The sequence below is a fragment of the Myotis nattereri genome (assembly GCF_964212035.1).
Source record: "Myotis nattereri genome assembly, chromosome: 1".
Lineage (NCBI taxonomy): Eukaryota > Metazoa > Chordata > Mammalia > Chiroptera > Vespertilionidae > Myotis > Myotis nattereri.
The window spans coordinates 47,486,331-47,511,524 of record NC_138075.1 but is presented as its reverse complement, the minus strand read 5'-3'; the positions used below and the strand labels follow the sequence as shown (position 1 = coordinate 47,511,524).

At 42.5% G+C, this 25,194-nt stretch overlaps 1 protein-coding gene across 2 annotated transcripts in view; it reads right to left on the bottom strand.

The window, feature by feature from the left end:
* CSNK1G1 (casein kinase 1 gamma 1) overlaps positions 1-25,194 on the bottom strand; it is a 148,072-nt gene that overhangs the window by 97,122 nt on the left and 25,756 nt on the right. The window lies entirely within an intron of this gene.

Genomic DNA, 25,194 nt, shown 5'->3' with positions numbered 1-25,194 from the left:
CACTTTCATTAAATATTTTCCTTAAAACTTTAAGGAAGAAAAGAGCTGCATGATTATGTATGCAATAAAACAAATTAAGGTAAAAAGATCAGGGTGATGAGACGAGGTCAGCATTACTGCATTTCCTACATGAGCAAAATTATTAATTTATATTTTTCTTCATTCTTTTTTATATTTTCAATTGTATCTAATATTCTCCAATTATCTTTATTTACCCAAAGTTCCTCACATAATATTAGTAAAGTAGAAATACAATTTACAATGTCTTATGTAGATAATCCCATCTTAATTGCTAAGAGTGTGTGCCTCTATGAGAAACTGTCAGGCTATAATACTTTCTTCCCTTATACTATAAAAATTTTTGAAGACAGAAAAAGTGTGTCAGCCTATCCAGACAATTTTGAGCATTCAACTAACTCCCAAATTTTCATCAATTATCACTCACATAATAGTCTCATTTATAAAATTTGGAAAACTGTACTACCTTGTCTGTTGTCCTTCCTATCTTATTTGTGTTCACTCTATTTTTCTAACAAATGGAGTTTATTTTTATAATGCTTGTCATTAATTTTCTAGATTGCACTGAGACTTGTGTAACATTATGTGAAGTAATCAACCACAGCTCTCATTTTCCTTGTACACTTGCATGTATATATTAGAAAAACACAGCACTCAAGGTTAGAAACCTACAGAAAGCCAAAAACTGCCTTCAGCTGGGAAAAGGATAATTGTAACACCTGCTTGTAGATCAGAACAATAACTTTATTTCCCACAAATATGGCAAAAACTCACATTTAAGATACCAACTTTCTGCCCCAGCAGTAGATAGAGCATCGGCCTGTGGACCAAAGGGTCTTGGGTTCGATTCCAGTCAAGGGCACATGCCTGGGCTGTGGGCTCAATCCCCAGTAGGGGGCGTGCAAGAGGCAGCCAATCAATGATTCTCTCTCATCACTGATGTTTCTATCTCTCCCTCTCCCTTCCTCTCTGAAATCAATAAAAATAAATTGAAAAAATATATCAATTTTCTAACCTATGCATGGGATATTAGTACAGTTAATGAAAGATAGTCAATATCACTTTTGCCTCTCATTTAAGAAGGAAAACTAACTGAACAACAGAAATTTTAACAATCCTATTTATTTTCTTTTTTTATATGTTTTTATTGCCCTGACCAGTATGGCTCAGTAGGTTGGGTATAGTCCTGTGCACCAAAAGGTTACTGGTCCAAGTCCTGGTCAGGGCACATGCCAGGGTTGTGGGCTCAATCCCCAGTAGGGACTGTGCAGGAGGCAACTGATTGATGTTTTGCCCTCACATCAATGTTTTTCTCTCTCTCAAAAAATCAGTTTAAAAAATGGTTTTATTGATTTTAGAGAGGAAGGGAGAGGGATAGAAACATCAATGAGAGAGAAACATTTTTTAAAAATATATGCATTTTTATTGATTTCAGAGAGGAAGGGAGAGGGACGGAGAGATAGAAACATCAATGATGAGAATCATTGATTGGCTTCCTCCTGCTCACCTCCCACTGGGGATCGAGCCCGCAATCTGGGCATGTGGCCTCAACTGGAATTAAACCCAGGATCCTTTAGTCTGCAAGCCGATGCCCTATCCACTGAGCCAAACTGGCTAGAGTGAGAAATACTGATCAGTTGCCTCCCGCATGCCCTCTACTGGGAATTGAGCTGCAACCCGGGCATGTGCCCTGACTAGATATCAAACCGGTGACCTTCTGGTTCATAGGTAGATGCTCAACCACTGAGCAACACCAGCTGGACTATAATCTTATTTATCACCATCCACTGCTCAAAACTATTTTCTACTTTCCAATTACTAGGGGTACCGGTTAATAATGTGGATTTTTTTTCACTAGATGGGAGTTACACATATGTTGACATATATGTCATTTGATATGTATGCTACTTTGTTGTATTGACAGCAAGCTTCAAAACTTCATATGTCAAGTTTTCTGAAGGTGTTAACATCATAGATATTTTTGCACTTAAAAATGTCGAATTTTGTGCCAAAAAGAGCATTTGCAGGAAGTTCTAATTCATTATTTTGAAGAAAAGTGCTGCTGAATACTTTGGAAGCTTATGGTGAACATGCTCCATCTCAAGATACTTTTGAACACTGGTTTAAAGGCTTTAAAAGTGATGATTTCGATGTGAAAGACAAAGAACATCCAGGTCAACCAAAAAAGTTTGAAGAGCAACAATTACAAGCATTATTGGATAAAGATGCATGTCAAACTCAAAAATAACTTGCGGAAAGATTAAATGTTGTTCAGCAAACAATTTCTGATCCTTTACAAGCAATGGGAAAGATTTTAAAGGAAGGAAAATGGGTGCCACATCAACTGAACGAAAGATGAATGGAAAACCAAAAAGTCATCAGTAAATTGTTGCTTCAACAGCACGACAGAAAGTCTTTTTCGCATTGAATTGTGTAACTGGCGATGAAAAGTGGATTTATTTTGAGAATCCCATATGCACAAAATCATGGGTTGATCCAGGTCAACCATCAACATCGACTGCAAGGCCAAATGCTCTGCATTTGGTGGGATCAGGAAGGTGTGGTGTATTATGAGCTTCTAAAACCAGGTGAAACCATTAATACTGATCACTACCGACAACAAATAATCAATTTGAACCACGATTTAATCATGAAACGACCAGAATGTGCCAGAAAACACGACAAAGTGATTTTGCCTCATGATGACACACCATTACACACTTCAAAACCAGTTAAAGACACGTTAAAAGATCTTGCCTGGGAAGTATTAACCCACCCGCTGTATTCACCAGACCTTGCTCCTGCAGATTACCACTTGTTACGATATATGGCACACGCACTTTCTCAGCAGCACTTCAAAACGTACTAAGAAGTGGAAAATTGGGTCTGTGGATGGTTTGCCTTAAAACAAGAAAAGTTCTATTGGGATGATATCCATAAATTACCTGAAAGATGGGGGAAATGTGTAGCTAGCGATGGACATTACTTTGAGTAAAGCACTTTTGATGTTTCTCTTGAAATTATCGTGTTTTCTTTTATTACAAAATCCTAATTATTAACCAATACACCTAGTTTAAACTCTTTAGCTTATCATTTGAGCCCCTTCAATATCAACTCCTGACTTAAATCCAGGTTTTAAAAAGCTAGTACAAGGAACATCCATTCTTAGTCCTTATACCTAGAATGGCCTCTTAACACTTCTGTCTTTTTAGGCCTGACTCATATCCTACATCCTTTGTGAAAGCTTAAATAACCAATTCATTATTAACTCTTGGAGTACCACTATCTATACCACTCATTTGCCACCTACCATATACCAGATTATATTGGTATGTACTCTAATAGTCAGTTTGATATTAAGCCTTTGAACTTAAATATCCTGTCATATCTCCTTAAGTTCCTTGCATATAATTGGTACCAAATAATTATGATACTCTTGCTTAACAGAAAAAAGACTCCCAGTGACATAACCAAATATTATATACCAAATAATAAAAATAAAGAGAACCCTAATTTACCTTAAGAACTCCTAGAGGAGAAACCAAGATGGCGACATAGGTAAACACCGGAAATTGCTGCCTCGCGCAACCACTTCAAAACTACAACTAAAAGACAAAACGGACATCATCCAGAACCACAGGAAGGCTGGCTGAGTGAAATTCTACAACTAGAAGGAAAGAGAAAAGCACACTGAGACTCAGAGGAGGTGCGGAAGTAAAGTGCAGAGGTACGGAGGTGCCCACAGAAAGGGCTGGCAACTGAGGACACTGCTGTCTTTTCCAAACTGGAGGGAGACACAAGTTCCCGACTGCTCTGAACTCCAGTTCTGGGCAAGTCTCTGGGGACCCAGACTCATACTGGGAGAAACTGGACTGTCTGGCATTGGTCGGAACTCGAGGGAGGCTTTCTCTCAGAGGTTCTTGCAGTGATTACCGGGACACTGAGACACAGGACCTAAGAGGGCAGGACTGAGGATCAGCCATAGCTGTTTGCTCCGCCCTGTTGATTCCCTGAGACCTCGCCCCTCCCAACCTGTGCACAGAGGTTTTTGCATATGAATGGCCTGGCCCTTTGGAATCTAAACTTACCTAACAAACTGCAGCTGGGTCAGAGAGTCCCAGAACATCCAAAAGAAGGCCCAAGGCCCCACAACAGCTTGCATTGCTTCACAGCTGGGCCTCATCTGGGCATCTTCAAATCCCAAACAAAGAAGAGAAATCTGCATATCTCTCCATAGCTCCTGAATGGTAGCTTCAGGCAGAGGCTAAATTAGCACCTCCTTAGAGATCCAAGAGTGGTCAGAGTAGGACCATCCAGATTACAACTCCTCAGATCCATAAGGGACATACTCAGGGGGCAGACACAGTGAGCACCAAAGCCCCACTGAAGCAAGTCTTGCCCCAGAAGGGTGTCTCCAGCACAGAAGTTCTCCCACTGTAGACACAGCTGATTCTCACAGACAATTGGCCTGGAGGTCAATTCCTCCCAGTGATACCTACAACAATCAAGGCTTAACTACAACAAGACTGTGCACAAAGCCCACAAAGGGGTGCACCAAGAATGTCCACCTCAGGTAAATGGGGAGGCTGAGCCACTGGGCCCCGTAGGACACCTAGCACAGAAAGCCACTCTATCAACACAGGGAAGCATAAAAAATGCGGAGACAAAGAAACAGGTCACAAATGACAGAAATGGAGGAAAGCAAATGACTGGATATAGAGTTCAAAACCAAACTTATAAGGTTTTTCAAGAATTTTCTAGAAACCACCGATAAATTTAGTGAGACCCTCAAGAAATCTAGGGAGACCCTCGAGGATATGAACAAGGACCAACTAGAAATTAAGCATACACTGACTGAAATAAAGAACAATATACAGAGAACCAACAGCAGACTAGAGGATCGCACGAATCAAGTCAAAGATTTGAAATATGAAGAAGTTAAAAAACATCCAACCGGAAAAGCAAAAAGAAAAAAGAATCCAAAAATATGAAAATAGTGTAAGGAGCCTCTGGGACAACTTCAAGCGTAACAACATCTGAATTATGGGGGTGCCATAAGAAGAGAGCGAGCAAGATATTAAAAACCTATTTGAAGAAATAATGACAGAAAACTTCCCCTTCCTGCTGAAAGAAATAGACTTACAAGTCCAGGAAGTGCAGAGAATCCCAAACAAAAGGAATCCAAAGAGGACCACACCAAGACACATCATAATTAAAATGCCAAGAGCAAAAGACAAAGAGAGAATCTTAAAAGAAGCAAGAGAAAAAGTCAGTTACCTACAAGGGAGTACCCATACGACTATCAGCTGATTTGTCAACAGAAACTATGCAGGCCAGAAGGGAGTGGCAAGAAATATTCAAAGTAATGAATAGCAAGAACCTACAACCAAGATTACTTTACCTAGCAAAGCTATCAGTCAGAATTGAAGGTCAGATAAAGACCTTCACAGATAAGAAAAAACTAAAGGAGTTCATCACCACCAAACCAGTTTTATATGAAATGCTGAAAAGTACCCTTTAAGAAGAGGAAGAAGAAGAAAAAGGTAAAGATACAAATTATGAACAACAAAAACACATGTATCAACAAGTGAATTCAAAAATAAAGTGAATAAATAATCTGATGAACAGAATAAACTGGTGAATATAATAGAATCAGGGGCATAGAAAAGGAGTGGACTGACTATTCTCGGGGGGAAGGGGTGTGGGGGCTGCGGGAAGAGACTGGACAAAAATCGTACACCTATGGATGAGGACAATGGGCAGGTGTAAGGGCAGAGGGTGGGGTGGGAACCGGGTGGAGGGGAGCTATGGGAGGAAAAAAGAACAACTGTAATAATCTGAAAAATAAAGAATTAAAAAAAAAAGCCACCTCTGTCACCATCTTGAATTGGAACCAAACCAAGCCTATTTGATAATTTTCATTCCTTTAGTATATCACAATCCACATCTCCCACTTATAAAAATATTCTATTGCCATTTAAAAATAATACTCTCAGTAAATTATTTTGTGAACATTGACAAACTGATTATAAAGTTTACATGGAAAGGCCAAAGACCCAGAATGGCCAACATACTACTGAAAGAGAAAAACCAAGTTGGACGACTGACACTACTCAACCTGAAGACTTACTATGAAGCTACAGTAACCAACACAGTGTGGTACTGGCAAAATGAAGAGACAAGTAGATCAATGGAACAGAAGAGAAAGCCAAGAAGTAGACCCACACAAACTAATCTTTGACAATACAGCAAAGGCAATTCAGTGGAGGATTGTGTTTTGACAAACCGTGTTGGGACACATAAACACCATGTGCAAAAAAGTGAATTAGACACAGACTATACACCGGTCACACAAATTAACTCAAAATGAATCATAGGCATAAATTTAAAACAGAAAACTGCAAAAGTACTAGAAGATACAATAGGAGAAAATCTAAGTGACTTTGGGTTTAGTGATGATTTCTCAGATACAGCACCAAAAGTATTATCTATGCAAGAAAAAATTTATAAGTCAGACTTAATTAAAATTATTTACTTCTGCTCTGTAAAAGACAGTTAAAAGAATAAAAATAGAGCTATAGACTGAGAAAAATATTCACAAACCACATATCTGAAAAAGAACTATATCTTCAAAATATTAAAAAAACACACCTCTTAAAACTGAACAAGAAAACAAACAACCAATTAGAAATGGCTCAGTTGGTTGGAGCATCATCCCATACACCAAATAGGCTGTGGGTTCGATTCCTAGTCAGGAGACATACCTAGGTTGCAGGTTCAATCCCTAGTTAGAGTACGTACCAAGAGACAACCGATCGATGTTCCTCTTTCACATCAACGTTTCTGTTTCTCTTTCTCTCTCCCTCTTTCTCTCTCTCTCTCTCAAAAATAAAAAATAAAAAAAATCCTTGGGTCAGGTTAATATTAAACAAAAAAAATGGCCATGATCTACACACACACACACACACACACACGTCCTATATAATAAAGAGGTAATATGCAAATTGACTGTCACGCCCTTGCACAAGATGGTTGGCAGGGGAGGGCAGTTGTGGGTGACCAGGTCTCCAGGGGATGGCAGTTAGGGGCAACCAGGCCGGCATGGGAGGGAGTAAGGGGCAACCGGGCTGGTAAGGAAGGGCAGTTGGGGGTGACCGGGCCAGCAGGGGAGGGCAGTTGGGGGTGATCGGTTCGGCAGGGAGCAGTTAGGCATGGATCAGGCTGGTAGCGGAGTGGTTAGGGGGTGATGAGGCTGGCAGGCAGAAGCGGTTAGGGGCAATCAAACAGGCAGGCAGGCGAGTGTTTGGGAGCCAGCAGTCCCAGATTGTAAGAGGGATGTCCCAGATTGGAGAGGATTCAGGCTGGGCTGAGGGACCACCCCTCCCCCCTCAGTGCACGAATTTTGTGTACCGGGCCTCTAGTATATATATATAATTACGTGCTTGTCAAAACCCATATAATAATATTGCACAAGAAGTGAACCCTCATGTAAACAATTACTTATGTAATATTAATGTAAAAATAATATATCATTGTTGACTAATCAACTGTAACAAATGTATCATACGAATGCAAGGGGGAAATATTTATTAATAGGGGAAAATGGGAATGTGTATAAAGAAGTATATAGGAGGAGAAACTAAGATGGCGGCATAGGGAAACACCGAAATCGCTGCCTCCTACAACAACTTCAAAACACAATAAAAAGACAGAACGGACATCATCCAGAACTTATAGGAAGGCTGGTGGAGTGGAAATTCTACAACTAGAAGGAAAGAGAAAAGCACATTGAGGGTCAGGAGATGCGGAAGTAAAGTGCAAAGGTACGGAGGCTCGGGCGCGGAAAAGGGCCGGTACCTGAGGAAGCGGCTGTCTTTTTGAATCAGGAGGGAGTCACAAGCTCCCGACTGCTCTGAACTCCGGTTCCGGGAAGTTTCTGGGGACCCAGGACTCATACGGGGAAAAACTGGACTGTCTGGCAGCGGAAAGAACTTGGACCTCGAGGGCGGCTTTCCCTCAGAGGTGCTTGCAGCAATTAAATTATCAGGACACTGAGATGCACGCGGCCCCTTAGGGCAGGGCTGAGAATCTGCCATAGTGCCTTGCTCCGCCCTTTGATTCCCTGAGACCCCGCCCCACCCAGGCTGCGGCAGAGGCTTTTGCATATGAATGCCCTGGCCCTTTGCAACCTGAAAATTACCTAACAAACTGCAGCTGGGCCACAGACCCAGAACTTCCAAGAGAAGGCCCAAGGCCCCACAACAGCTTGCATTGGTTCACAGCTGGGCCTCATCAGGGCACCTCCAAACTCCAAAAAAGGAAGGGGAATCTGCAGTTCTCTTCATAGCTCCTGCTGGGTAACCTCCAAGACCCAGTGTACCCAGTGGTCAGAGGGGGACCATCGAGATTACAACTCCTCAGATCCATAAGGGACACACCCAGGGGGCAGACTCAGTGAGCACCAAAGCCCCACTGAAGCAAGTCTTGCCCCAGAAGGGTGTCTTCAGCACAGGAGTTCTCCCACTGCAGACACAGCTGATTCTCACAGACAATTGGCCTGGAGGTCAATTCCTCCCAGTGATCCTAAAACAATCAAGGCATAACTACAACAAGACTGTGCACAAAGCCCACAAGGGGGTGCACCAAGAGTGTCCGCCTCAGGTAACGGGGGAGGCTGAGCCACTGGCCCCTACAGGACACCTAGCACACAAAACCACTCTACCAACACAGGGAAGCAAAAAAAAGCGGAGACAAAGAAACAGGTCACAAATGACAGAAATGGAGGAAAGCAATTGACTGGATATAGACTTCAAAACCACGTTTATAAGGTTTTTCAAGAATTTTATGGAAACCGCCGATAAATTTAGTGAGACCCTCAAGAAATCTAGGGAGACCCTCGAGGATATGAAAAAGGACCAACTTGAAATTAAGTATACACTGACTGAAATAAAGAATAATATACAGAGATCCAACAGCAGACAAGAGGATCCCAAGAATCAAGTCAAAGATTTGAAATACAAAGAAACAAAAAATACCCAACCGAAAAAGAAAAAAGAAAAAAGATTCCAAAAATATGAAGATAGTGTAAGGAGCCTCTGGGACAACTTCAAGCGTACCAACATCAGAATTATAGGGATACCAGAAGAAGAGAGAGGGCAAGATACTGAAAATCTATTTGAAGAAATAATGACAGAAAACTTCCCTACCTGCTGAAAGAAATAGACTTACAAGTCCAGGAAGCGCAGAGAACCCCAAACAAAAGGAACCCAAAGAGGACCACACCAAGACACATCATAATTAAAATGCCAAGAGCAAAAGACAAAGAGAGAATCTTAAAAGCAGCAAGAGAAAGAAAGTCAGTTACCTACAAGGGAGTACCCATATGACTGTCAGGTGATTTCTCAACAGAAACCATGCAGGCCAGAAGAGAGTGGCAAGAAATATTCAAAGTGATGAATAGCAAGAACCTACAACCAAGATTACTTTATCCAGCAAAGCTATCATTCAGAATAGAAGGTCAGATAAAGAGCTTCACAGATAAGAAAAAGCTAAAGGAGTTCATTACCACCAAACCAGCATTATATGAAATGCTGAAAGGTATTCTTTAAGAAGAGGAAGAAGAAAAAGGAACTCTTACCATTTGCCATAGCATGGATGGAACTGGAGAGCGTATAAATACCACATGATCTCACTCATTTGTGGAATATAATGAACAACATAAACTGATGAACAAGGACTGATCCAGAGACGGAGAGGCATTGATTGGACTGTCAGGCCTTGGAGGGAAGGTAGGGGAGGGTGGGGGCAAGGGGGAAAGATCAACCAAAGGACTTATATGAAGCATATAGGCCTAACCAATGGACACGGACAACGGAGGGCGGGGGTGTGAGGGCATGAGCGGGGGGGGGGGGGGGGGGGAGGGGGGGAGGGGGTAATGTGGGAATAAGGATTCATATGTAATATCTTAATCAATAAAAAATATATTTGAAAAGTTAAAAAACAAAAAGAAATATATAGGAACCCTCTACACTCGCTGCTCAATTTTTCTGTAAACCTAAAACTTAAAACTTTTCCTGGTACATTTACACCATGGAATACTACGCAGCTGTAGAAAAGAAGAATCTCTAACACTTGAGACAGCATGGGGGGACCTGGAGAGTATTTTTTTTTTAAATATATTTTACTGGTTTTTTACAGAGAAGAAGGGAGAGGGACAGAGAGTAAGAAACATTGATGAGAGAGAAACATCAATCAGCCGCCTCCTGCACACCTCCCACTGGGGGTGTGCCCGCTACTAAGGTATATGCCCTTGGCCAGAATCGAACCTGGGACCCTTGAGTCCGCAAGCCGATACTCATTCCACTGAGCCAAACTGGCTAGGGCCGGGAGGGTATTTTTTAATTAATTTTTATTTTATTATTATTAGAGGCCCAGTGCATGAAATTCATGCACCGGTAGGGTTCCTAGAGGTTGCTGGCTGTCCACCGGGGCCTCCCTTCCCCAGCTGTTGGCTGGGGCCTTCCTTCATTCAGTGCCGCCCCCTGGTGGTCAGTGCCCATCATAGCGAGCAATCAAACTCCTGGTGGGTTGAACTCCCGAGGGGACATTTTGCATATTAGGCATATATATATATTTTTAAATCTTCACTCGAGGATATTTTTCCATTGATTTTTAGAGAGAGTGGGAGGGAGGGGGAAAGACACAGAGAAACACTGCCTCTCTCAGGTGCCCCCACCAGGGCTGGGGATTGAGCCTGCTACTGAGGTACGAGCCCTTGACCAGAATCTAAATTGAGACCCTTCACTCTGAGGGCCAACATTCTAGTCACTGAGCCAAACCAGGTAGGGCATACCTATTTTTAACTGATCATAAATGCAGTATTATGTTACACCAAAGTTTCTGAAATTACACCTTCCTCGTACATTTCATTTCCTTATTCTTCTCCTCCTTCACCCCTTCACTGTTCCTTTCTAAGGAATGTCCTTTTATCAAATAACTATAAGGAAGTACAGCTGACCCTTTGAACAAAATGGGTTTGAACTGCATGGGTCCACTTGCATGTAAATTTTTTTTCAATAAGTATTGTAAATAGATTTTTCTTCCTTATGTTAACTAGATACCCAGTGCATGAAATTTGTGCACGACCGGGGTGGGGGGTGGTTCCCTTCAGCCCGGCCTGCGCCCTCTCCAATCTGGGACCCCTTGGGGGATGTGGGATCGGGCATAAAGGGTTCAGGCATAAACCGGCAGAGATATCCCTCTCACAATCCAGGACCACTGGCTCCTAACCACTCGCCTGCCTGCCTGCCTGCCTGATCGCCCCTAACCTCTCTGCCCACCTGCCTGATCACCCCTAACTGCCTCTGCCTCCCTGCTGGCCATATTGCCCCTACCTTACCCTCTTGCCGGCCTGATCGCCCCTATCTTGCCCCACTGCTGGCCTGATCACCCCTACCTTGGCCCCCTGCCAGCCTGATTGCCCCTAACGACCTCTGCCTTGGCCCCCAGCCTAAGCCGCAGTCTGGCCTCCCTCTACAAGGGGCGACTTGGCCGATCAGGGGAAGGTGCCGCCCCCATCACCCCACTGCTGCTTCTGCCACTGGTGGCCACCATGGCTGCCTGAGCCTTGGGACTCACTGCATGAGCCTCGGGCCTCACAGCTGGACACAGCTGCCTGAGCCTTGGGCTGGCCCTCACAGCGGCAGCCGCCATCCGTGGCTTTGTCCAGAAGGACATCTGGATGGTCGTCCGGAAGACATCCACCCTAATTAGCATTTTACCCTTTTATTAGTAGAGATAATATTTTCTTTACTCTGGCTTACTTTATTATAACACATATAACATACATATGTGTTAATTATTTATATTATCGTTAAGGTCAGCAGTAGGCTATTAGTTAACATTTTGGGGGAATCAAAATTACATGTGGATTTTCAACACTCAGGGTGGGTGGTGGAGAGGGTGTCAGTACCCCCAATCCCCCGCACTGTTTCAAGAGTCAACTATTACTTTCCAGTCTTTGCCACACATTTCTAAAATCTTTAATAAAAATTTCCCAATATCGCCCTAGCCAGTTTGGCTCAGTGGATAGAGTGTTGGCCTGCAGACTGAAGGGTCCTGGGTTCAATTCTGGTCAGGGCACATGCCCAGGTTGTGGGCTCGATCCCCAATAGGTGATGTGCAGGAAGCAGCCAATTAATGATTCTCTCTCATCACTGATGTTTCTATCTCTCTCTCCCTCTCCCTTCCTCTCTGAAATCAATTAAAAAATATGTATTTTAAAAATTTCCCAATATCCCACCCTGACTGGTATGGCTCAGTTGGTAGGGCACTGTCCCATGCATTAAAGGGTTGCCAGTTCAATTCCTGGTAAGGGCACATGCCCAGGTTTTGGGCTTGATCACCAGTGGTGGGAGTACAAGAGGCAGCCGATCAATGTTCCACTCTCACATCGATATTTCTCTTTCTCTCTCCCTCTCCTGTCTTAAAAAAAAAAAAAAATCAATAAAATTTTTAAAAATTTTCCCAATACCCCTAATTTTTAAACTATGGCTCTATCTATCTATCTACCTATCTATGTAAAAGTCTAAGCAACTATTATGACCAAACAACCGAAACAACCTGTCGACCAGTCACTATGGCGCACACTGACCACCAAGGGACAGACACTCAACACAAGAGTTGCCCCCTAGTGGTCAGTGCACTCCCACAGCATCCCCCCCCAATAGTCCCTAATTGGGGGGGCTGGCTGGCCAACTCCTGGCCACACCCCCATAGGCCTCGATTGCCAGCCAGGCTGAGACACTCCATGAATTCATGCACTGGGCCTCTAGTAGAATATATATATTTATCATATTACCAAATAATAACAATCAACCATATTTATAGACAAACACAACAGCAATTAAAAATGAAAATAAACAAATCAACAAATGACAAGTGCCAGAGAGGACATGGAAAAAAGGGAACCCTCATACACTGCTCATGGGAATGCAGACTGGTGCTATCTTTCTGGATGACAGTATGTAGTTTCCTCAAACAATTAAAAAATGGAACTCCCATTTGACCCAGTAATCCCACTTCTAGGAATATATCCAAAGAAGTCAGAAACACCATCAGAAAGGATATATGCACCCCTATGTTCATAGCAGTACAATTTACAATAGCTACTAGTAAGATTTGGAAACAGCCTAAGTGTCCATCAGCAAATAACTGGATTAAAAACTGTGGTGAGTCTACACAATGGAATATTACATTGCTGTAAAAAAGAAAGAACTCTTACCATTTACAACAGCATAGATGGATCTGGAGAGCATTATGCTATGAGAAATAAGTCAGTCAGAGAAAGTTAAATATTACATGATTTCACTCATTTGTAGAATATAAGGAACAACATAAACTGATGAACAAAAAGAGATCGAGAGATATAGACTCATCGAACAGACTGTCAAACCTCAGTGGGAAGGCAGGGGAGGGTGGGCAAGGGAGGGGGGTATTGTGGGATAAGAGATCAACCAAATACGTTGTATGCATATAAACATAAACAATGGACACAGACAATAGGGGGGATAAAGGCTGGGGTTAAGGGGGGGGAGCAGACTGGTAGAGGACAATGGGGGGAAAGGGAGACATCTGTAATATTTTCAAAAATAAAGAATTTAAAAAAAGAAGAAGAATGAAAAATAGCCCAGCCGGCATGACTCAGTGGTTGAGCCTCGACCTATGAACCAGGAGGTCATGGTTTGATTCCCAATCAGGGCACATGCCTGAGTTGTGGGCTTGATCCCCAGTGGGGGATGTGCAGGAGGCAGCCCATCGATGATTCTCTCTCATCATTGATGTTTCTAATCTCTCTCTTCCTCTCCCTTCCTCTCTGAAATCAATAAAAATGTGTTTAAAGAAAAGAATGAAAAACTCATTTTCTTTTCATTATTTTTATTACATTACTTATGCAATAAAATGAACTCAACCACCATTTAAAACTGGCTAGCTTTCCTTCTCCATCTTGGTTGAAAAATTATTCATAGAAATATGCTTCTTAAACTCAACTCTATTGGCCACTCTCTCATGTAATTGTTTCAGGATATTGGTAAATTTCTATGGTTCACCAAACTTAAGAAACAGTCATTGTAAAGTCTATCATGTTCCAGGTTTCCCCGACGCCCGCCTCCCCCACCCCCCCATGGATTTTTAGATATAGAGTGGAAGGGAAGGAGGAAGAGGGAGGGAGGGAGTGAAAGAAAGAGGAGGGAGGGAGAGAGGGAGAGAAATATTGATGTGAAAGATACATGGATTGGTTGCCTCCTGCCCACACTGTGGTGGACTGAGCAAGCAGCCAAAGTAGATGCCTGTGATTGAGCCTTGAGTCCTCGGGCCCCCGCTCTAACTACAGAGCAAAACCAGCCAGGGCTATCATGCTGCACTTGTCTTTTTAATATCTTTTTACTAGAGGCCTGGTGGGGTCACACAGCCTGGCCTGTGCCCTTTCACAGTCCAGGACCCATCCGGGACCCCTTGGGGGATGTTGGACTGCCAGTTTCGGCCTGATCCCCGCAGGCCTGGCTGGTTTATAGTAGTGCACAAAGCAGCAGGTGGCTGGGGAGAAGCCTGAGCCCGGGCTGGGCACCACGCCACTCCCACTCATCCTGGCCCTGCTGCACCTGCCACCGTCACCGCCGCTGCAGAGGCGGGAGAGGCTCGCGCCATTGCAGCTGCGCTCGGCAGCTATGACCCCGGCATCTGGCGTCTGTCGGTCAGCTGAGCAGTGTTCCCGCTGTGGGAGCGCACTGACCACCAGGAGGCAGCTCCTATGTTGAGCGTTTGCCCCCTGGTGGTGAGTGTGCATCATAGCGACCACTCAAACAGTTGACTGGTCGCTTAGGGTTTTATATATAGACTGATTTCAGAGAGGAAGCGATAGGAAGAGAGAGACAGAACCATCGATGATGAGAGAGAATCACTGATCAGCTGCTTCCTGCATGCCCCCTACTGTGGATCGAGCCCACAACCTGGTCATGTATCCTGGCTGGGAATCAAACTGTGACCTCCTGGTTCATAAGTCAACGCTTAACCACGGAGGCACACTGGCATGGCCATGCTGCAGTTTTTATCTCAAAACTATATAAAGACATCCCACTCTTTATATCAGTCACAAGTGCATCTATATATACAAAAGCCAAGCGACTGGAACCAGAATGACCAGAATGACCAGTTGCTGTGAGGCGCACTGCAGCTGGCCAACTGACCCAATGTGGGGTGGTGCCAGCAGGCCAACCTCCTGCGGCCTCTTCCTTTGGCCGGCCTGCCCCCCAAACGCCCCCCCTCCGATAGGGGGTGGGGTCGGCTGGCCAACCTCCCACGTCCCCTCCCCTCCGCCAATCACCTGATCAGGGAGGGCTGGCCGGACTCCACTCATGCACGATTTGTGCACCGGGCCTCTAGTCCTATCTAATAAAAGACAAAAAGGGTAATTGACCGTACCTTCGCTACGCTTCCCACTGGCTAATCAGAGCGATATGCAAATTAACTGCCAAGAAAGATGGCGGTTAATTTGTATACATAGGCGCAATGATGGGAGGTGAAAGGGGAAGGACGGAAGAACGGTGATCGGAAACCCAGGCAGCAGGCAAGAGCCCTGGATCGGAGAACCAGGGTCGCCTTTGCCCACCCCTCAGCCGGTGATCGCGACCGGAGGTGCCATCTTGCCTGCGGCCCCGTGATCTGCCATCGGGATCGGAGAGCCAGGGTGCAGGCAAGGTGGCACCCGGGCACCCCAGCACCTGACATGCAAAGGTTGGGGATGAAATGACTTTTCCCAACTACATCTGCAAATATCCTGGGGAAGGCACCACTGAAGAGTTCACAACAACTCTCTTACTTAGCAAGGAAGAAAAAAGTTGGCAACAGAAACAATCCCTTACATCAAAGTTAAGGTCCCTCTGAGTAAAAAAGAATATTTCCAATGTAAAGGAGGGAGCAGGCAAAAATAATAGGTTCTCATAACTTCCACTGAAGTTTGAGTATATGACAGTGTCAAAACGAACATACAAATTAAAACAGACAGTGGACATTCAAAAAACCCGAATCAACTGTCACTGTTTGTCCCAATAGCAGCAATGCTTATGTGATAATATAGTTTAACAAACATACAAAACAAGTCACATGATATGAGAGGTTCGGCTTCTAAAGTAAAATTGAATATGTTCTTTAAAAATTCTCATGTCCTCCCCTCTGACTATAATTCTTAATTTTCCAATCAGAAAATTACCCCAGGTGATCCAGTAACATGTAGAACTCCAGTAACCTAACTTATTTAAAAAAACAAACATCCCAACCATTTTTAAAATATTTAAATTGATATTTTAGGGTTAAAATTATAGACGATATTTAGATCCAAATATATTTTCTGAATAAAAAATATTTCAGTTTTTGATTTAAACAAAATAAACATAAAAAATATATAAGTGTGCCGAAACCGGTTTGGCTCAGTGGATAGAGCGTCGGCCTGAGGACTGAAAGGTCCCAGGTTCGATTCCGGTCAAGGGCATGTACCTGGGTTGCGGGCACATCCCCACTGGGGGGTGTGCAGGGGTCAGCTGATCGATGTTTCTCTCTCATCGATGTTTCTCTCTATCTCTCTCCCTTTCTCTCTGTAAAAAATCAATAAAATATATAAAAAAATATATATATATAAGTGACACATTTTCCCAAGGAACTCTGTATTAGTACCTTTCCCTCTAACTTTCTTCAAATTAAGAGAATCTATGGAGTTCCCTATACTGCACAAGTTTTAATGAAAGAAAATAAGACTTTCTAAGAGCATCAAATGTTTTCTTATTTACAAACATATGTACTCTTCTCTCTCTCTTTCTCTCTTTAAAATATATTCTTACTGATTCAGAGAGGAAGGGAGAGGGAGAGAGAGAGAAACATCAATGATGAGAGAGAATCATTGATTGGCTGCCTCCTACACGCCCCATACTGGGGATCAAGCCCACAACCCGGGCATGTGGCCTGACCTGGAATCAAACTGTGACTTCCTGGTTCATAGGTCGATGCTAAACCACTGAGTCACACCGGCCGGGCTCAATTCTTATTTATAAATTCATTCCAAGGACATATACAGCTTGAAAAGCTTTGGAAGTAGTTTCAAAAAAAACTAGCTTTTAAGTAACAAGAAAACAGTTATAGAAGAAAGTTTAAATTAAAAGAAAAAAATTGTTTTAATTTATTCAAGAGTAGGAACATCCTCCATGAAAATGTGTACCTTGACTGTGGATGGGTGGATGGCCTTATCACACCTTAGGAATTAAAATGCTTTTTACAATGAAAAAAAAAGAGTTTCATCTCATTTCTCTCCCAGGGTAGATGTCTGTCAATAGAAGGTGGACATCAATAAAAGGAGGGGCTTGCACAATCAATCCAGAAAGTCAGCAATCTATGAATAATCCAGAACCGAGTATTTATCTCCTCTGCCACACACCCTCCCTCCCAGCCAGTGAGCAGGATAATTACTCTCAAGTCAAGCTAAGTGCCCCCCAGTCACAGTGGCCCAATGCTGACATACAAAGCATACAAATAATTCTCAGTCTGGCATAAAAGTGACAACCTTCTTGGAAGAAAAGCAGATACTGTAAATTTCTCAAAGTCTTCCTAAAACATTTTTTAAAGTAATTTTTACTTCTTTAGAAAAAATGCATACATGGCAAACCATCTGTAATAAAAGGCCCATTCTATAAAATTTTACCTGGTCCTACTCATATCTGCAATCATAATCATATTTACAGACAAATATATCTATATATATAAAAGGCTAATACGCAAAGTGTCCCCTTGGGCATTCAACCGGGAGTTTGATCACTCGCTATGATGTGCACTGACCACCAGGGGGCGTCACAGAACATGGCTGGTGATCAGTGGCAGCGGCAGGGTTTGAGGGAGTGAGGGCAGGAGGCAGTGGGGAGGTGGGAGGGAGTTGTGAGGTAGCAGTGCCTAGGCAGCAAGGGAAGGAGGAGGTGGGGAATCTGATGGGCCCTGATCACTGGCCAGGCCTCTGGACCTACCCATGCACGAATTTCGTGCACTGGGCCTCTAGTCTATACTAATAAAAGAGTAATATACTAATTAGACTGGGAGACCTTCCAGATGTTCTTTTGGACAAAGCCATGGTGGCGGGGCCGAGGTAGAGGCGGGGCCGAGGTAGAGGCGGGGCCGAGGTAGAGGCGGTTAGAGGCCAAGAGGGAGGGCAGTTGTGGGTGATCAGGCTGGTGGGGGGCGGGGCCATTGGGGGTAAGCAGACCAGCAGGGAGGCCAGTTGGGAGCAAGCAGGCCATCAGTGGGGGTCAGTTGGAGGTGATCAGGCCAGCGGGGTGGCAGTTTGGAGTGAGCAGGCCAGTGGGGAGGGAAAGTAGGGGTGAGCAGGCCAGCAGTGGGGACAGTTTGGGGTGATCAGGCTGGCGGGGGAGCATTTGGGGGCAAGCAGACTGGCGGGGGGGGGGGGCAGTTGGGGGCGAGCAGGCCAGCAGGCAGAGTGGTTAGAGGCAATCAGGCAGGCAGGCAGGCAGATGAGCGGTTAGGAGCCAGCAGTCCTGAATTGCAAGAGGGATGTCCGACTGCTGGTTTAGGCCCAAGCCCTGTAAACTGGCAGTAGGACATCCTTCGAGGGGTCCCAAATTGGAGAGGGTGCAGGCCAGGCTGAGGAACACACCCTCCCCCGTGCATGAATTTCATGCACCAGGCCATTAGTTTTATAATAAAAACCAATGCAGTTCCAACTTCACAATCTGCCAATAAAGGGAATCAGGCTGAAATCATTAATTGGTAAATTACTACTATTTCAACGCACCTCCTCTGTAAAGAAGAAAGTTAGGATTATTTCAGAGCTCAAGAGTGGGGAAAACACTTGGACTCACAAAAGGTTCAATGGTAAAGTAATGGACAGAGAATCTAGGAAAACAGTAACCTTTGATTATGCCTCAATTTCTTTATTGGTAAAACCAGAATGACCACCAAGGAAAAACAACAAAATTGATTAAAGATATGGGGCAGCCCACTAAGAGTGTTCTTTCCCTTCATCCCTGTTCTTCCTATAAACCGCTTCAAAGCAGTAGGAGGAACTATGTAGGTAAGGAAAATGGGTAGACAAAAGATAACCATACCTGTAGAGGGCCTTTTCCTCATATTCATATAACAGGCCAACGAATTTCTACTGTTCTTGCACCTCCACAGCAAATAAGCAATCATGAGAACTTGAATTTGTATTGGTTTGACAGTTTATATTATTACGATTGCAGACAGACCCAGAAATTTTTCCTTTCCTTCCTATTACTCCATATTGAATTCAAAAGAATCCATTAAGTCTCTAGGTCTATATGCATAGTAGTAGTCTCGTGGTTGGCAAATAGTCCCTCAATTGAAAACCCAGTGAAAACTCTAAAAAGATATTTGAAAGAAGTAGATGAGGAAATAACCTCCCATCATCTCAAAGGAAAAAAGAACTGTTAACTCTATTTAATAGCATTATACCAAAAGAAGAGACAAACATATTGGATTCACTTTGAAATAGTAAAAGCAATGAATAAGAAGAATGTTTCTTCTTCAAAGGCAAGAAAGGCACAAAGGAAAAAAAGAAACAATTGTAAGCCCACTACAAAGAAGCAAGCAAACAAAAAACCCACCCAAAAGTCCTTATTTTAGCATTGCTTTGTGAAGCATTAATTAAAACCAAACCTTCTCTAGGAGTTTGCTCAGAAGTAAAACATGTGCACACCCACAGGATTCCCATGAGCCAGAGCCAAATTCAATGATCAAGACAGTGTAGTGAAACACTTTAATTTTGTACATTTGGCTGCATAAAAGTCCAGTGTCTAAAAAAAATGCTTTATAATTCTGGAACAGAAAAATTCTGTTACTCAAAAGATAACTGGGTTTCACATGCCCCTTTCCCTTTTGCCCCACTTGTTAATAATCATAAATAATTTTATTTTATTTTTTAATAATATTTCTTTTTTAATGTTTCTTCCTTTTTATTTTTATTTTAATATATTTATTGATTTTTTACAGAGAGGAAGGGAGAGGAATAGAGAGTTAGAAACATCAATGAGAGAGAAGCATCGATCAGCTGCCTCCTGCATACTCCATACTGGGGATGTGCCCGCAACCAAGGTACATGCTCTTGACCGGAATTGAACCTGGGACCCTTGAGTCCGCAGGCTGACACTCTATCCACTGAGCCAAACCGGTCAGGGCTCATAAATAATTTTAATCAGTTACATAAACTTTTTACTCTTAAAGTGAAATATGTGGTATTTACAAAATTTCTAGGGAAAATGTGACATTACAATAGAAAAATGAAAACTTCCTTTTAATGAATATTCCAAGAATAGAATCATTAGCATATTAATCTTCAGATTAATCATTTTCTCTTCCCCAACTATCACTCATACCTACTTAACCATTCTACTCTTTTCGATAATTAGCCTTTACCTTGTCCCATCTCCTAATCTACTCATGCCTCTACTAAACCACAATTCTGTCTAACCAAATACTTCCAAAAAATGTACATTTGGGTAAATATGTCAAACTTGTACCTATGCATAGATATATCTTAATCATTAGGACATTGTTTCTTGAATAGATGAATTTATTAAATTGAAGTTTAAACTTTTAAACCCTAAAACTAAGTTTAAGATATACATACTTTTATACTTAAATAGAAGCCACTGTAAAAACAACTTAACCAGTCCTAGCTGGCTTGGCTCAGTGGGTAGAGTGTCGACCTGAGGACTGAAGGGTCATGGATTTCATTCCAGTCAAGGGCATATGCCTGGGTTGTGGGCTTGATCCCCAGTAGGGAGAGTGCAGGAGGCAGCCGATGAATGATTCTCATCATTGATGTTTCTATCTCTCTCTCCGTCTCCCTTCCTCTCTGAAATCAATAAAAATATATTGAAACAAATAAAAAACAAAAACTTAACCAATGGTCATAGCCAATTCAATAAGAAAAATGAGCTATAGATGAATGGATTAGAAAACTGTGGTACATCTACACAGTGGAATACTATCCTGCTGTAAAAAAGAAGGAATTCTTAACATTTGCAACAGCATGGATGGACTTGGAGAGCATTATGCTAAGTGAAATAAGCCAGTCAATGAAAGAAAAATACCACATGATCTCACTCATTTATGGATAATTAAGACCAGGGGTCCTCAAACTACGGCCCGCGGGCCACATGCAAATACAAATATTGTATTTGTTCCGTTTTGTTTTTTTACTTCAAAATAAGATATGTGCAGTGTGCATAGGAATTTGTTCATAGTTTTTGTTTAAACTATAATCCGACCCTCCAACGGTCTGAGAGACAGTGAACTGGCCCCCTGTTTAAAAAGTTTGAGGACTCCTGATTAAGACCATTATAAACTGATGAACAAAAATAGATACAGAGGCAGAGCAACATTGAACAGACTGTCAAACTACAGAGGGAAGGCCGGGGAGCGTTGGGGAGGCGGGTAAGAGATCAACTGAAGGACTTGTATGCATGCATATAAGCATAACCAATGGATGCAAGACACTGGGGGGTATGGGAGGCCAGGGGAAGGTCAAGGGGAGAAAAAAAAAAGGAGACATATATAATACTTTATATATGTAATACTTTAAGCAATAAAACAAAATTTAAAAAAAAAGAGACTCCCAAGAGTCACAGAGAGAAGGAGGCTGTGTATGAACCAGGATGTGGGCAAGGCAGAGAAATCTGCCACAGACTTGATCTTGGACTGCCAAGCTAATGGAAATGTGAGAAATAAATTTCCATTGTTTATAAGTCAAAAATAAATAAATAAATTATTTTTAAAAATGAGCTATAAGTATTGAAAAGAAAGAGACAATAATTTTAGAGTATATTCTCACAGATGGACTCTTAGGCATCCAGATACAAGACATTATATGAATTTAACCCGCCTACCCCTTCTATTTTTTTGGTTAATCCTCACCCGAGGATATTTTTCCATTGATTTTTAGAGAAAGTGGAAGGGAGAGGGAAAGACAGAGAGATACATCGATTTGAAAGAGACACATCAATTGGTTGCCTCCCCCATGAGCCCCAATTAGGGGCAGGGGTTGAGTCTGCAACCAAGGTATGTACCTCCACACCTGAATCAAACTTGGGACACCTTCAGTCCATGTGCCGACACTCTATCCACTGAGCCAAACCATCTAAGGCTGAATTTAACCTTTTTGATGATCGAGGACAACCAATGTAAATTCCTTTGAAAAATTATGTTAATTTAGCCCTAATGAGTGTGTAATTCCAAATGTTACTATGCTAAATGGCCCCAGGCCATTAAATTTTTATAGTAGTTTTAAGACTATTATTTTATTCTTATGTATCAAAAATCTCTTCAGCCGTAACCAGTTTTTTTTTTTAATTTTATTGATTTTTTTTTTTTTTTACAAAGAAGGAGGGAGAGGGATAGAGAGCTAGAAACATCGATGAGAGAGAAACATCGATCAGCTGCCTCCTGCACACCCCCCACTGGGGATGTGCCCGCAACCCAGGTACATGCCCCACCGACCGGAATCAAACCTGGGACCCTTCAGTCCGCAGGCCGACGCTCTATCCACCGAGCCAAACCAGTCAGGGCCGTAACCAGTTTTGCTCAATGGATAGAGTGTCGGCCTGCGGACTGAAAGGTCCTGGGTTCGATTCCGGTCAAGGGCATGTACCTTGGTTGCGGGCACATCTACAGTGGGAGGTGTGCAGGAGGTGGCTGATCGATGTTTCTAACTCTTTCTCTCTCTCTCTCTCTCTCTCTCTCTCTCTTCCTCTCTGTAAAATCAATAAAATATATTAAAAAATAAAAATCTCTTCATATAGCTGGTGTGTTCAGCTCCAGCAGCACCTTCCTTCTATGGTTCCATATAATCTGCTTCTTTAACTTCCTATGAGCTATAAGCAAACTAAGTAAAGTTAGGTGACAATAAAGTCAGGTGACTATGCTCCTGGAAGCTTCAGAAGTATACTCTTAAGTATAGGAGTTTTAGGACTCAGACTTTTAGAATACAAACTTTCTAATCTACATTTGAGTTTACAGTTGTGTATATATGAAGTTTCTAGAGAAATAAAACTGCAAGAGTTCCTATGGGCATAAAACTATGACTGGATAAAGAAAGGTCATTTAATTTCCTAATTAGGGAAAATAGAGCTAATCCAGGAGCAGTGGGTAAAGACGTGATTTGTGTACTGAAAATGGTCATTGCTCTTTAATTCATAAGAAAGGGTAGACTAGTTTCATTTTAGAAAGGGTAGACTAGTTTCATGATCCGCCCAATATCTTTAACTTATAAATTTTAATACAGAAATTTAAAAATATTAAAGAAAAAAGAAATGCTATTTTGTGTTCAAGTACAAACAATAAACCAAGTTAATAAAAATAATTTCTAATTAGGAATCTATTGATATCCTTAATACAAATAAAGAGGAAGAATCTATAATTAAAATGTCACCTTTGAACATCTCTAAAGCAATTTGCTCTTTGTTATGTTACCTATTGCCTCTATTATTCTGATTCCACGAATAATTTTCTTAGCAAACCATCTTTTCCACAGATGTTTTTCAGCCAAGGGTGGAGATGATTCTTAGTAGCTATAACCCAACAATCTTTAGGCCACATCATAGTTGCAACCACTTACTGGACTCATCAGCAGACTCTACCAAATCTTACACATATGACAATACAAACTAGAAAAACAGGTCCTTTGGAATTTTCGTTACCATCTAACATGTCAGAAATTAATACAATTTGAAAAGGGAATAACCAGTGTTTGACATTTTAAAATATACTGTCGAAAAATAGCGGCAGAGTAAGTGGATGCTGTACGGACATGCTCCCAGGAACAAACTGGAATTACAACTAAAATACAGAAAAACTTCCTGAATAATCAATAGAACCTTGCAGGAGAGAACCCTGATACCCAAGGACCGAAAGTGGAGACCTCTGACACTGGTAGAAGGGACAGAGGCATGAAAGGGCTGGCCAGACGCCCACAGACAGCAGCTGAAGTCCAGAGAGATACCTCAGTCTGGGGAGCTTCCACTGAGAACTCTGGGATCTAATCCCCAAGCTGGGCCCCCCAGCAGAGAGCACCAAAACTGAGACCGGAACCCACTTAACATCTACCTGTGAAAAGCAGTGGGGTAGCTGTCTGCCAGGGAGAGATAGCTGAAAACAGGCACCCTCTTAAGGGGTCAACACACAAAATTCCCTGTGGAGCCATCCATCTTTGTGCTCCGGCAGAGGGAGGGTGAAGTGGACTGGAGCTGTGACAGCAGAAGCCAGGATTGCAGACTCGGGGGGTAGAGCTCAGAAGGCAGACACCCCAAGTTTCCTGGGCTGAGTGATTCCCTCACATAGCAGAGAAAATCTTTACCACATAGACATTTGCCTTTCCTAGGGGGAAGACAGTTGACACAGCCTATTGGAAAACAACTTGCCCTGAAGCCACTTAAGAGATTAAAAATAACAATTAGTGCAACAGCATGGATGGAAATGGAGAGCATTATGCTAAGTGAAATAAGCCAGTCAATGAAAGAAAAATACCACATGATCTCACTCATTTATGGATAATAAAGACCATTATAAACTGATGAACAAAAATAGATAGAGAGGCAGAGCAGCATTGAACAGACTGTCAAACTACAGTGGGAAGGTCGGGTGGTGTTGGGGGGGGCGGGGTAAGAGATCAACCGAAGGACTTATATGCATGCATATAAGCATAATCAATGGACACAAGACACTGGGGGGTAGGGGGGGCCGGGGAAAGGTCAAGGGCGGGGGGGGAAAAAAGGAGACATATGTAATACTCTTTGTAATACTTTAAGCAATAACAAAATTTAAGAAAAAAAGAGAAATAAAACATATTTTGAACTAAAAATAAAATAACAATTAGCCTCCAGGCAGAAGCAACTGCCCTATCCTGTTGAAAAAAACTCGACCACACCTGAGGACCATTGCCTGGGGGGCAATTCAAGTCGGAATCCTATCAGTCTGTAGGCAGAGGCAGTCTCTAGAGCAGTGGTTCTCAACCTTCCTAATGCCTCAACCATTTATTACAGTTCTTCATGTTGTGGTGACCCCCAACCATAAAATTATTTTCGTTGCTACTTCATAACTGTAATTTTG